General features: G+C 37.2%; 1 protein-coding gene across 1 annotated transcript in view; it reads right to left on the reverse strand.

Moving 5' to 3' along the window:
* The window catches only part of LOC110159314 (inactive ubiquitin carboxyl-terminal hydrolase 53), a 35680-nt gene extending 31354 nt beyond the window's left edge, over positions 1-4326 (reverse strand). Inside the window, exon 1 of the mRNA XM_055156525.1 lies at positions 3953-4326. The gene's annotated coding sequence lies outside the window, so the exon portion shown is untranslated. The remainder of the gene's footprint in view (positions 1-3952) is intronic.
* Positions 4327-13905: the final 9579 nt, after the last annotated feature.

Raw genomic sequence — 13905 nt, forward strand, 5'->3', positions numbered from 1 at the left:
GTTTAAATATCACCCAAGTAGCGTTTTCAAACTCGATTTCAATATGGAGTAGACGCGACACTCAATATCCGTTCCAATATCACGATAATAAAAAAAAAAATCTGTCATCCAGGTAGGTTCCACAGTGGTCAATACTAGTTTTCAAGATCATTCTAAAGTTATTCAGGACAGGTTCATTTGTGTGATGTTCCAGGTGATGTGACTTTTTTAGTATCGATATTTGCTCAAATGAGTAAGTCTAGCTGTTGATGGATGGTTATAAAATTGCCTGTCTCAACTACAGTCATTCTATTATGCAATTTGTGGCACTTTTTCAGGCTGCGGATGAATCGATCTTTCTGTTGGTCTGGTGCAGTCTGCTGGTGGTGACAGCCCCGAGACTTCCCCCCTGTTCTGGTGCCGCAGCTGATGTATGGCTCTGCTTACTGGGGATTACACCCAACAACACTCACAGTCCCACAGCGGTGCGCACTTTACACTTTCCTCAATTTCTGCTTTTGTGTCAAGACAATAACACTTTGCTGGAGAGAAAAAAATCTTTTGTATATGCACTAGGGCAGACTTGTTTTTGGACATTTGGATCAATAATGCAGCTCTATTTGTTATAAAAGCAATTTAAATCTGATAACAATTTAGTAACAAGTATTTTAATCCACTAACCATGATTATTCTGATTAACTGTTGCAAGACCTAATTTGTACCTGTACTTTTTATGACTAAAACTGATAAGAAAAGATATTTCAATACCAAAACTAGTACCAAGAAAATTACATAAATAGGACAAAAACCTTTCCTGAATAGTCTTTTGACCAATAACAAAACATGTATAATATATAAGGTTATTATTAGAAATCTTGTGTTAAAAGTTACACTCTATTGTCTAAAAATATACCTTTTTATAATCGCTGTGGTAAAAATTGAGCTGTAACTTTTAGTATCTTGACAACAGTATTTAAACCACATTCAGACACTTGAACTTCTCATTCAGAATAATGAAGTCAAGCTGCAGTTGCCAAGTTACAGAAAAGGGGAAGATATGAACTAGATTCTTGGTGGAATTACACTCTTAGCCCAGTTTAGCTTCGGGAAGTGGTCAAGGCCGCCTTAAAGCTTAACTGACCATAAACTGTGTCATAGATTTTTATAGTTCACTACTGCGCCTATCCATGCACCTGTTTCATCTTATATGGTAATAAAAGTGAGTAAAATACTAAACGGAATGACACATGCTTTGGTAACAGTATTTCTAAGTCTAAAAATGGCTTGTTTTGGTACAGTCATTTGACTTTCTGGAGAAGTGTGACTCATAATGTAAAAGTAGATGTTTGATTTTGAGATACTTAAGGTCCAACAGCAGAACAGAACAGAACTGTACGCAAACATGATCACATTACATATACATTCTGGTTTGTTTCCCTGCTTATCACAGTCCACAGTGTGTTACTATGAAAACTACAAAATCTATGAGAAACTGGACTCATCTCGCAATAGTAAAAATATAGAATAATAAGAATCACCTGACTTTTCTGGTTAAGGGTCCACAATAAACAATATAGCATTCTATCTATCTTGCATCAATTCAATTACTGGTGTTTTCTTTTTCTTGAATCTTGAAAAACATGCATTCTTACTGTAAGCAGGGTCATGTCTCCACAGATCTGACCTGTAAAATGATTAGGGGACACAGTCTGCTTTTCCCTGTATAGATAGTTAAGTGTAATACCATAGGGTGTGAACATTCCAGACAATGCAATACAACTGGAAAAGTTACAGTGCAACTTTAACGTTGTTGCATACATCTTATCAAACTACTTGTATCTAACAAAATACTTGAGAACTCTCCTACGCCTTTCACTGTGCAGTAGACCATGTTGTCCTTCCCACTCTTGAATCTTGATTTATTTACTTTCCAGACTTCACAGTAGCATGTTGACCCAGGCCCTAAAGCAAACAGCCTGACCGCACACAAGTTGAACTCTCAGCGGACTGCGTTCATGTCAAACTTCACCGGTAACAATGCAGTGGCCACTTCCTATGTTAGACTTTAGTTCCTGCTCTCCAGTTGTGCCACTTCCCGGGCAGCACACGAGCCCTGCGTTTCAATGCTGTGAAAGTGCTCAGGTCATCCACACCGCGCTGACTCACCCATTATTCTTACTCTGGACAACTGGGGAGGACAAGCCAGCAAGCACATTCCCCGAGACCCTGCCCCCTTGTACAGCAGAATTCATGACAGTGTAGCATAAGATAGAAAAGCTATGGAAAATATGCTCTTATCTGAAAAAAAACCAAAAGGATACTATTTGACCTTTCCTGAAGAGTTCATCTTGAGTTGTATCAGAACTGCTGTAAAGCCATGTGAGATTATAAAGAAACCTTATTATTTTGTGTTGAAAATTACAATGTTGTCTAAAAAGAGCTTTTAAAATGATCATTTGGGTGTCAAAATCAAAATCGAGTATTGAGTCTATTCTTTAGTTTTGAAATTGAGTTTGAATTGTTATTATCATAACAACACTAGGTATAGTACAGTTCACAATTTTGTCCTATTTTGTACCCCATCTTACAGTAACATACGTTATGTTTGTGCACTGAAGTCTGAAACCACCACCTTCTGCACTAAGAAGAATAGACCAGAACTAGAAATGACTAGGGTTGTGCAAATTATTTAATTTGATGAAACAGTATTGATATTGTGGGCTGCTGTATCAATATATCTATATTTAGGTATATTTTAATAAGCTGAGCTATAATTGTGTTGACATTTTCACTGTTTTGATGAGTAAAATGGGTGTTTTTCATGTTAATTTTGCACAAACTTAGTGGACTTAGAAGACTTTTAGTATCACAGCCATGATTTAGACTTTTTTCACTGAACCATAGCAAATCGACTTGAAATATATAATATCGAATCGTACTGAATTAAAAGCTCACTGTATCAAAAAGTGGATCGTATTGTAGCCTATGTATCATATTAACTTTTTAAAGATACCCAGCCCTAAAAATGACATACAACTTCAGAAAACTGCTTATGATCCATATAATTAATCTATATTTAGGAATATTTACCAATTACAATTAAATGAATAATGCTGTAATTTCCTGCTTACCATAACTTTTGCAAATGTCATTTATAGGCTCATCCTACTTAAACTAATAATGTTAAAAAGGTCGACATGTAGTTTGCCACTATTGCCCAACTGTTCAAAACAAAAGGTACCAGAGAGAGACGTGTGACATAACTGGTCGGTCAGCATACCTCCACAGTGACTCCATGAAGCCTTCGTCCCCACAACTTATTCATTGTTAATAAAAAAAGGACTTGTAAGCATGATGCATGTTGTAATCTCACCCTTAGGTCAGATATTAGGTCATGATTATTGCATTATATACTGTGTATGACCCATATACGTATCATCTCCCATTTAGATTCACTTGAGTTCCCCAAAGTTGGTCATTAGTTTATCAAAACAGTTCAATTATCCATCAGAAGAGTTGAACAAATTAGATCCAACATAATAAAGATAATGAATACGAAAAATGTATTGCAATTACTACATGATTCGTGATCTGTGGGGTTTGTTTACCTGGATATTACACGTTTTTAACGACGTGACAGGCAGTGCGTAAAGCTAATTTTCGCAATATGTTAATATTTAATGAGCTGCGTGTTTTGTACACTGTCTCAGAAAATGTGATATCCATTTACATGTGATAATTAAATAGATCAAAATAGTTAGAAGCAGCGTGAGATCAGAAATGCTTTATAAGTGTAATTTTGTTGAGTTAAATGGATTTGGCTTGACAAGTGGGCTAACTTTGGCTAAAGCTAGCTCGCTACCTGGTTTCCGTCTTACCTGTGTGGAGTCACCACTGGATTTTGCCTCTAAAGTTCAATCGATCACACATTTACAGGACATAAAGGGACAAAACAGTACAAGACGTTGCTTACCTTGCTTTTGGTCAAATCCACGAGTGAAATTATCCTTTACTGTGGTCAAGGAAAGAGTTTTGGTTGAGTTTCGAGGGGGGAGGAACCTGGCAGCACTATAGAAACGTACACTTCAGAAAAAGACCCACCACTCCGGACCAAAACATACGCTGGAAAAGTGCGATCTTCACACTAGTCAAACTCCTTCTACGCTTTTAATAATCGTCTGTTTTTCTATTTAATCTCCAGCGTACACTTCGGCACTATCTGTCCACTTGCAGTAGAGTATATCCCGCTTTTGGAAACGTGTTGTAGTCACTCCTCTGGCTGCACTTCGCTGATACGCGGCGGCGGTAGTGAGCAGCAATGGTCTCTAGCAGTGACTTGAGCACCTGAAATACTGGATCGGAGCATGTTTTCAGAGCCGACATGTCAAACCCCGCCTTCTCCTCACTGTATTTACTGCAGTCTGCCATGCTGTACTCCGCTGCCCCCTCCGACACACAACGCGCGCACACTATTACGCACGGTTTGAGCCAAGTGCCAAATGTGTGTGCGAGACTGGCAGCCTCGTTAACGTTGCTTTATGGCGCAGGGCTTTGCATTCTGCAGCCCACACTATCAAACGAAACGCGCTGTGTTAGTTTACAACTCTCCCACGGCGAAAAGAAATACATTTTATGATAAAAGCTGCGTGGAGAAGCGAAGAAAATGAATTAGGGATGATAAACGGGAGTGCCATCAGTGCTGCTGAGTGCAATTGTAAATGAGGAGCGGGTCATTTACAGACGTGATGCAGGCAATGATTGAACATGGTTTCAGGGTTTGATAAACATTTACTCTGCTTTGGCGCTACTGCGTAAAACTTGGGTAACCCCCTCTGAGATTAAAAGAAACTTCAATTTGTCTCGTTCATTGAAGGAAACAGCCTAATTAATTTCAGACCTATTAGCCTATTATTCTTTATTGATTAAACTGTGCTCTAGGCCTAAGTGCATTTTCTGATGTCTAGCCTGCAGTTATATTGTAGCTTATAGATTCTTACTTACCAAGTACTTACTCAATTTAGTTTGCTAAATATAATGAAAAAGGTTTATTGTAGCTGTTGAAACGTTTTTGTGTTTTACAGGCTGTAAAGTGGACACAGTATAGATTTAACTGGAACATTATGATCTATCTTTGTAGACACAACCAAGCTGATTTTGGCCCATCTTCAACATCATACGAAGAAAAACTCTCTGAACAAGCTGTATAAATATTGCTTTAAAAATCAAAGCTCAATCATCGGACATAGAAAACTTCATGTACAGATCAAGTGAGCGGTCAGAGGTTGCAGTATATCAGAGCAGTCCAGGCGTTCCCAGAACAGGAAGTACTTAAAAGGGTCCTATAAGGAGACAATAGAATTTCCCCAAGCACAGATTTCCTCGAGGGACATATAATACTTCCTCTTAAGAAGTGATTTAAAGACTACGATTTTAATTTCCATGTACTTTATAGAACATTGTGTACATTTTAAAATAATATATACACTGTACTCATATGATCAGTCTGTAGCCAGCACCATACATTCTCTTTATGATGTTCCACACAAGCTTTGAAGCTCTACCGCCGAACATGTTTGAACCACCATAAATTTTATATTTGATAGCTCAGCCATATAAGTTTTTTTTTTTTTTTTAAATGCAAACTTTTTTCCCTTGACCTTGGAAGACATCTGGCCATCTATCTCCTCTATCGGACAATTTGAGACCCATCAGCACAAGTTAAAAATCACTGCACTCAGACACTACTGTAAAAGTGGACTGTGGATGACATCTGCAGAATAGAAAACAGACCAATAATTAAAGAGAGTCCGCATTTTGTCCAAATTAACAGAAGGTGAGTTTAATGTGCTGCGGAGCTACTAAATTTTCATTGGAATAATTATTTTGATTAAATCTAAAACATAATTACAGTTACCAAATAGTTATTGTCCATGCTAAATTCCAAGAAATTTAGGGACAGCGCATATTAATGGCCATTTGTAATGACATTGTAAATATGCCAATGATAATTTCCTGCTATTGTGACTATATGCAGGCGATACAGAAAACAATTACAAAGTACAAAACAGTTAGAAAGAGACATAACATAAAACAGTAAAAGGGTAGATTAAAAGTGCTCACAGAATTGGTTGTTCTCAGGACAGATTTTTTTTTTTTAAAGTATGTTGAAATTAGTTTAGGTCATTGTTTAAAAGTTAGATTTAAGTCTGAATTTAGTATGGACTGGTACCACAGTCTGTCTGAGGTATCGTCCAAACACTCAGGGTCACATGACTGTCCAAGTTAAAGTCCGTACATCATTGTCTGAATTCTCATTTGGAAGTCCAAGTCAGAGCAAATTTACTCTCCAGTTGTTTTTGGTGACACTTTTAACAACTTTGAGTAGCCTTAGCCTTAATAAAGCATGAACGAGACTTACGAGAAAGATTCAGGCTACTACTCAATTAATATCCAAACCCTAACTCCTAACGATTTAATGAAGTAGTTACTAAGCCTGAAACTTTCTAAGAAACTTTGATCAAATCAAAGTATTTGAATACTTCATCTCTGTTATTATAAGCCAACTAATTAACATAAAACTAATTCATTGCAAATCGCCAAATGTTAGTGTAGTACTTAGTTACAGTCAGTGATGGAGTTAGCAATTTGGGGGCCCTAGGTGAACTTGAGTTCCAGGGCCCTCACTGTAATGCACCATTTAAATGTATTTATTTATTTTGTTTTTGTTTTTTAATATATTTATTGTCTGTTTTTTCTCCATTATTCTTGACACATGCGAATCTCTATTTATTTGAATTATGGTGGATTGGAAAAGTTGGAAATAACCAGAATTGAAAGTAGTTTTATTTTATTTATTTATTTATTTTTTGCTAGTACAATTACATTTTTGTTTACATCCATTACATATGATTATTATTAGTAAACAACTTAATGTTATATTGAGAGAAAATCAAATTTCCCTGAGGCCTCGGCCATTAGTGGCACTGAGGGCAATTGGTTGGGGGCCCCTTCAGGTTTGGGGGGCGTCTGATTTTGCCTAATGGTAGCGCCACCTCTGGTGACATTTACTCAATTACATTTACTTGAGTCACTTTTTAAAGAAATGTTTACTTTTCCTAAGGTAAAATTTTTATTGTAGTAACAGTACTCTTACTTGAGTAAAAGTTTTGGTGACTCTTCCTACTGTGAGTAAGTCAACAAGTGACAAAAGCTTCATGTTGACAATATGAAATGATTTGAACATTTGTGTTTCTTGTGTTTCTACTTTGTACTTCTACTTGAGTACAATCTTTGACTAATCTACCTGCCTCTACTAACTGGTGAAGGTCATTTCACCGTAGATTCATGGTGAGGACTGTGCCAGCTTTTCGAGCAGACACAAAGCCCACAGAGAAGGTCTTGCTGAGTGCTGGTGCCACTGCTCCCGGCTCCTCACCTTGAGACTGCTCCAGAGAACAGCGGGGGATCTGCTGAACAAAGGGAACACTACATTTAATGAAGTAGCTCACACCGCAAATCTTACCGCGCTGACTTTAAACACTACATTGTTTAATTCTGGTGCAATGCAAGCTTTATGATAATGTGCTCCCCCCTCTGGCTTTTCAATGATGGAGGGAGTTATTGATTGTTTTTATTGGGTCAGTGAACAGCTAAATCGCATCAAGTGTTATTTAAAGCTGTATATTTATAGCACTGTACCATGGCATTCTAATCTATAGTTACTGTGTACATTTTGCCTTAAGGAAAATGGGGCACAACCAATTAATCATTATTAATTAAGTTTGTGTTTCCAATGGCCTATAAAGGAATTCAAATAGTACTATTACATAAACGATACTAGTATATATTTGACTGTAGATTTGGGAAAGTATTGGTATTTTGTGATTGTGTAATTAGATTAAATTTCTTTATTAGAACATGGTTATCTTTTTATAAAGCTACTACCACCACTAACACTACTGTCTCTACTACTACTACTATAAGTACAACTACAACTACTAGCACTACTACTACTACTAGCACTGTACAACAACTACTACTACTATTACTACCACTGCTACTACTACTACTACTACTAGTACAACTACTACTAGTAGTAGTACAACAACTACAAGTACAACTACTATTACTACAAGTACAACTACGATTACTACAAGTACTTGTGCTTGTAGTACTAGCACTACTACTACAAGTACAACTACTTCTACAAGTATAACTACTATTACTACAAGTACAACTACTACTACTACAAGTACTACTACAAGTGCAACTACTACTACTACTATTAGTACAACAACAACTACTACTACTACTACTAAATACAAGTACTACTACAATTTCTACAACTACTACTGCTACAAGTTTTGTGAAAAATATCGTTACTCAAATTCTGATCTTATAGAAAAGTGCAAAAGACAAAATCAGTGATTCATTTTACTTGACCCTGTACCACAATGGAGTGCGAGATGAGTTTTTTTTTTTTTTTTTTTTAGGTGATAGTTCAAATATCAGCTTGAACAAATGAAAACAAGTACAACTGAAAAGCCTCTGACTAACAGTGACTCTGACACTCAAAACTTCTCACCTTCAGTTTAATCTGCCCATTCAAAAGCTGCTAAAAGCCCGTATGTTTTCTGTGTTGTTGTGTTGCTATTGAATTACACCTAACGAAGAACCAGGCTGAGGTGAATAGCCTGAGTTACGTAAGAGATTAGACGCGCTCCGATGCTACAACAGGGACTACAGGAAGCAGCACCACAGAGGCTACAACGGCTAAACTTAACAATATTTTAAGACACTTTTAAATTACTTTGGGATTTGTAACACCAATATATATTCAAATCACAAAAAAAGAGCTTTAAAATGTCACAAAAAGTTTTGGTGAAAAGAAGAGATGGAAGTAGTAAGTATCAGGTCTAAGCACTGTTTGACCTATTCAAAAGTTTAATTAAGCTACTGAATAACTTTTTTTTCTCCAAAGTACTTTTTCACTCCAATAAATTGCTAATTGAGCTCGACCACCCTCTGCTTCCAGATGTACATTTCATTCATTTTTTCTCATTCCCTTTATTTGGCTTTATACACTGCTAACTTATTAATACATTTAGCAGATTCTTAGGTCTTCTTCTAAATTAGCACTGATCCAGCTTTTTCCGTTCTGATACTGTTTCTGATACTATGGCTGATTCCTGATACCAACCAATACCAAGCAGAGACTGAAAACTGCTTTTATTTTCTTAAGATATAATGTCTAAAGCAGATTTGGAGAGATTTATCCATGTGTTTGTCTCCAGTAGGTTAGGAAGTGCTACTGTAATGTCCTGCTCCCTGTCTTCTCCAAACGAGCTGTGAAACAACTGCAGTACATCCAGAACCAGGAAGTACGAGCACATAAGTCCTGTGCTCAGGTCTCTGCACTGGTTTCCTGTGGCTCAGAATATAGACTTTAAAGCGGTACTTCTTGTGCACAAGTCTCTCCATGGCCGAGCACCAAAGTACATCTCTGACATGTTAGAGCCATATGAACGATTTCACACTCTGAGGACCTCAGGGACCAGCCTCCTGCTGATGCCTAGACTCAAGACTAAACACGGGGAGTCAGCGTTTCAGATTCATGCAGCTAAAACTCTCTCTAAATAAGTGAGACAGACCTCTACTTTGACTCTGTTTAAGGCTCAAAACAGTTCTGTTTATCCGTGCATATGACTGAAAGGTTTTCATTCTGCACTCTTCTCTCACATTTAATGTTTCTCTCTCTCTCTTTTTAATTTTGAGATGATTATTTTTGTTTTGATTGTTTGTTTGATTGTTTTGTTTTGATTTGTTTATAATGAGATTTTAATGGCTTTCTTATTCTGTAAAGCACCTTGAATTACAAATTGTGCTATACAGATAAACTTGCCTTGCCTTTCTTTGCCTTAAAACAAAAATAAAATAAGACAAACCTGATATAGCTGTTATTCATCCCAAGAGTAACGGCAGAACAACTGTGTGTAAATACAAATTTAAACATTATGAGACCTTCTGTGCTGACTTCATTAAATAGTCTTATATCGGCTGAACTGATATTTGGATTCCAATATCAGATCCAACAAATTTTTCAGTATCGGATCGGTGCATCCCTAATTTAAACTGCCTTTTTGGACCGTCTTATGGATCTTGGTTGCAGCATACTCTAGCTGGTTATTCTTCGTGACGCCTTTAAACTCTTAATATTTAAATTGAAATGTCTATGTGAAATAATAATGGCCTGTTGAGCTCCATAGTGAAATTCATATATCCAGAATTAGCATAAGAGAATTACAATTAGAATTAAAAATGACCCCTAGCTCCTCCAAATGATACACTACTTGTATAACATAATTCAAAATGAAAGATTATTATGGATGGGCTGATTATTTTATTATTTATACTGTGCATGCCTGCACTCAAAAATGATGATTGTATTTTAATGTTAAGAATAACTGAATGTCCTTGTCATAATATTTCAGACAGTGTGGTGCTAGCATGTTTATATTTATACTGTCTATCTAGGCTCCAGCTGTACCAGAGACACAGCAGCACTCAAATACATCACCGTCACCTCTTGGCTGCTCTCCAGACTTAATGTAACATGGTCGATTGCCAACAAAAATGATGCCTATGTCATCTGTTTTTGTGCTGTAAAACAAAGAGAGAGGTCCAGACCAGCGGACAGGGGTCAAACATCCAGGAATAAAGATGAGCAGAGAAGATGTAGGTCCCCTAGGTAGATGCTCGCCTCTTATTGGCTGCTGCAGAGTGTTTTGAAATTCAACTTTTGCTGCAGGTGCATGCTGGGATTGGTGTAATGCTCAGTCACTCTGACAGCACACAAATACCAATCTCATTACAAGACACTGGACTGGAATATTCCTACAGTTATGTATTTCATGGCAGGTTTTCTCACCTGCAGTTGGGGACAGGGATAGAAATATCAAATTACATTTCCCTCAACTTACTAAGCGTAATTTGAGGATATAATTACAGCAATAGTAGCAGTATGGGGGTAAAGATTTTTGACATAGGTTATAAAATCTGTCATCAGCATTTGACCTTTTAGATCTATTAGTCTGGACCACCTGTCAGGAGCACTGGGCAAGGGCCTATCTCAAGATCTCGAGCCAGCATGTTGGTCAGGACTAGCCAGGCTGGCGCCACCTAGTGCTTCTGCTCAATTCCATTTTTGTCCAGTGACTAGGTCAGGAATCGGAATACACTAGATGGTTCACATAAACCCCGGAAGTGTGAGTCTGGTCAATAGCCAATATAGATATATATTCTGTGTTGGCAACGATTTCTGAGATTGAGGATTTAAAGCTGGAACAAAGAGAATGTTTGGTGAATTTTATCAAGGAGAAAGATGTTTCTGTCCTTCTTCCTACAGGATTTGGGAAAGGTTTAATATACCAGTTAGCCCCATTAGCGGCAAATTACATAAGTCACGACCAAAAACAACCAAAGCGAACAAATTCTAACGTTGCGAGCTGAGACAGTTTCCATTAAGTGAAACCAGCTGATGAATTAGGCTTGACAGGACAATGTAGTTGAAGATTTTTTAGTATTAATCTATAATAGAAGATGGCAAATAGTTTTTTTTTCTTGTAGTAGAAGTAGTAGTAATAGTAGTAGTAGTAGTAGTAGTAGTAGTAGTAGTAGTAGTATTGATCTAAATATGCTTAGTAAATTGAACTGTAGTAAGTCTTCTAATTCAGACTGTAAAACTGGTATCCCCTGCCTCTTCACAGTGGCATTGAGCAGAGGATTTTCATGTATATATTTTTTGTAGTTGTGAAATGGTTACATTACATAACAAATAATGATACTGAATTGTAAGATCAGAGGAGTGGGATGAGGGATAGTTGAAAACAGAGCTTTTCTGAGCATTCAAGCCTTCAGTGGAGTATAATAACTCAAACATTTATAAATCAATCAGCTAACGATGAGAGAACACCATAAAAACATGGTTAAAAGCTCAGCAAAGTCAATTTTACAAATGTCTACTTTAATATTATTTCTTCCTTAGTGCCACAATTAGTACTTTGAAGATAATCATCTTAAAGCGTCTATTAGCTAAAGCAGGAGTTGAACATATAGACCAGTCAGGACAATAGATGGGTCCCTGAGGTAAGGACCTGGAGCTGGATTAACACTGTAATTGGTCTCTGCAGGTTTTCATGAGTAAACAGAAATACAATGTACAATGTTCATTTGTCCATATGGGCTAATTACTGAAGGCTCACAGCGTGCGTCCTATCCGGGCTGTAGGAGAGGTTAGCAGAGCGGCAGAAAGCAGGGCCGTTAACCTGTGCACTTTTACAAGCTCTATTTAGAGCTGCTAAGCAACTCAGACTGACAGAGGCAGTTCTAAAGACAAAAGACACATTTTACAAACGTTTTCCTCAAATCAAAGCGGCACAGAGCAAATTTGCACTGTGCACCTTTTCTAGTGGAGGGTCCGTGACCTGCTCGTCTCCATGGATGTTATTGATTTGCCTGGAATGTTCCATGGTATGACATTAAACATATCCACGTGGCATTTATTCATTACAGGTGTTTCTATTGTTCAAAAATACAGTAAATCCTTGTGTGAATAGGGACGACTCCACAGGTCTGAATTTCTTATTTATTTTTTAATTTATTCAATATTTTACCCTCTAAGTTAATTGAGAACCAAATGAAACAGAAAACACACACCAAAGTTCTTGTAGAGATGTGAAGACAAGGAACAGCAAAATAAAAGTGAAAAAATGCATAGCACAATCAGATGGTTGATGTCCAAAGGCTTTTTTAAATTTTTAAATAACGTTTAGTCTTCGTCAGCTCGTTTTTCTTCAAAGCATACCAGTACACTGTGCTTTGGACAACACTATACAGGTATACTGTGGTCCAAAGCAAGAAAAATGATCTGACAAAGGCTTTTTTGCCAAAATGTTATTTAAGAATTAAAAAAAGCTTTTGGACATTGGCCATCTGAGTGTGTGATGCATTTCTTCACTTTTATTTTAAATCATTTGAGAACACCTTCTCATTTAAATTGTAATGTAGCGTAGTGCTATAGCCTGCTTGTCGACCTTGTGATAGATTTTAGGGTTAATCTATACTTTGGAACATTCTAGACAAAGAAATAATACTGGAGACAAGCAATCGCCAAACCCTCCACTAGAAATGTTACACATTGCCTTTAATTATAGCCAACACTAGAATAAAATTGTATTGTAAAGGAGCCAAGACAATAGGACAGAAAATGTGCAGACTGTCTAATTCATATCACTAAGACACATTCAACTAAATGCTACAACTCCTTTCTGAGTGCACTTGCTTTCACAACTTTTAGCTTGCAGTGTGCAGTCTCTTAGCTGCACTTCACTAGCACGGACCGCACCACAACAACAGTATATGATAAAGATATTTATTGATTATATGGAAAGATGGGGTGGCTGGGTAGAGCCTCGGGATGGGGGCTCTGTGTCAGGACCGCCCCTCTATAGACGGTGAGGTCTTCAGACTGAAAGAAGAACAGGAGGGGAGGGAGGGGTCAAGAGAGCAGAGACTGACGGTGTTGTTGGGATAGGCCTGTATAAATAGGGTTTCTGGGTAACTGAAGTTGTGAGACAAGCTGTGGTTTACCGGAGAAAAACAGAGGAAAGCTGAGGCGTGATCTTGCTCTTGAATCTAACTTAATCATGTCAACTCCATTTTTGCACTTGGATTTTCGAATTGTAAGATTTTTGTCTCATGTCTCACATTTAAAATAGTTTAAGACTCGAAAAAAATGTGGTGGGCTTTAGTTTTATAATAATTCAAGTACTCATACTATCTGTTGCTGATATTAATGTCAGTATGTTTTCTTTTTGCTAGTACTAAAACCTGTCTACAAAACTTTTCTATACCTTATGGGCATATTAA

The sequence above is a fragment of the Boleophthalmus pectinirostris genome, unplaced genomic scaffold, assembly GCF_026225935.1.
Source record: "Boleophthalmus pectinirostris isolate CB_2022bp ecotype Guang Dong unplaced genomic scaffold, ASM2622593v1 HiC_scaffold_20, whole genome shotgun sequence".
NCBI classification, from domain to species: Eukaryota; Metazoa; Chordata; class Actinopteri; order Gobiiformes; family Gobiidae; genus Boleophthalmus; species Boleophthalmus pectinirostris.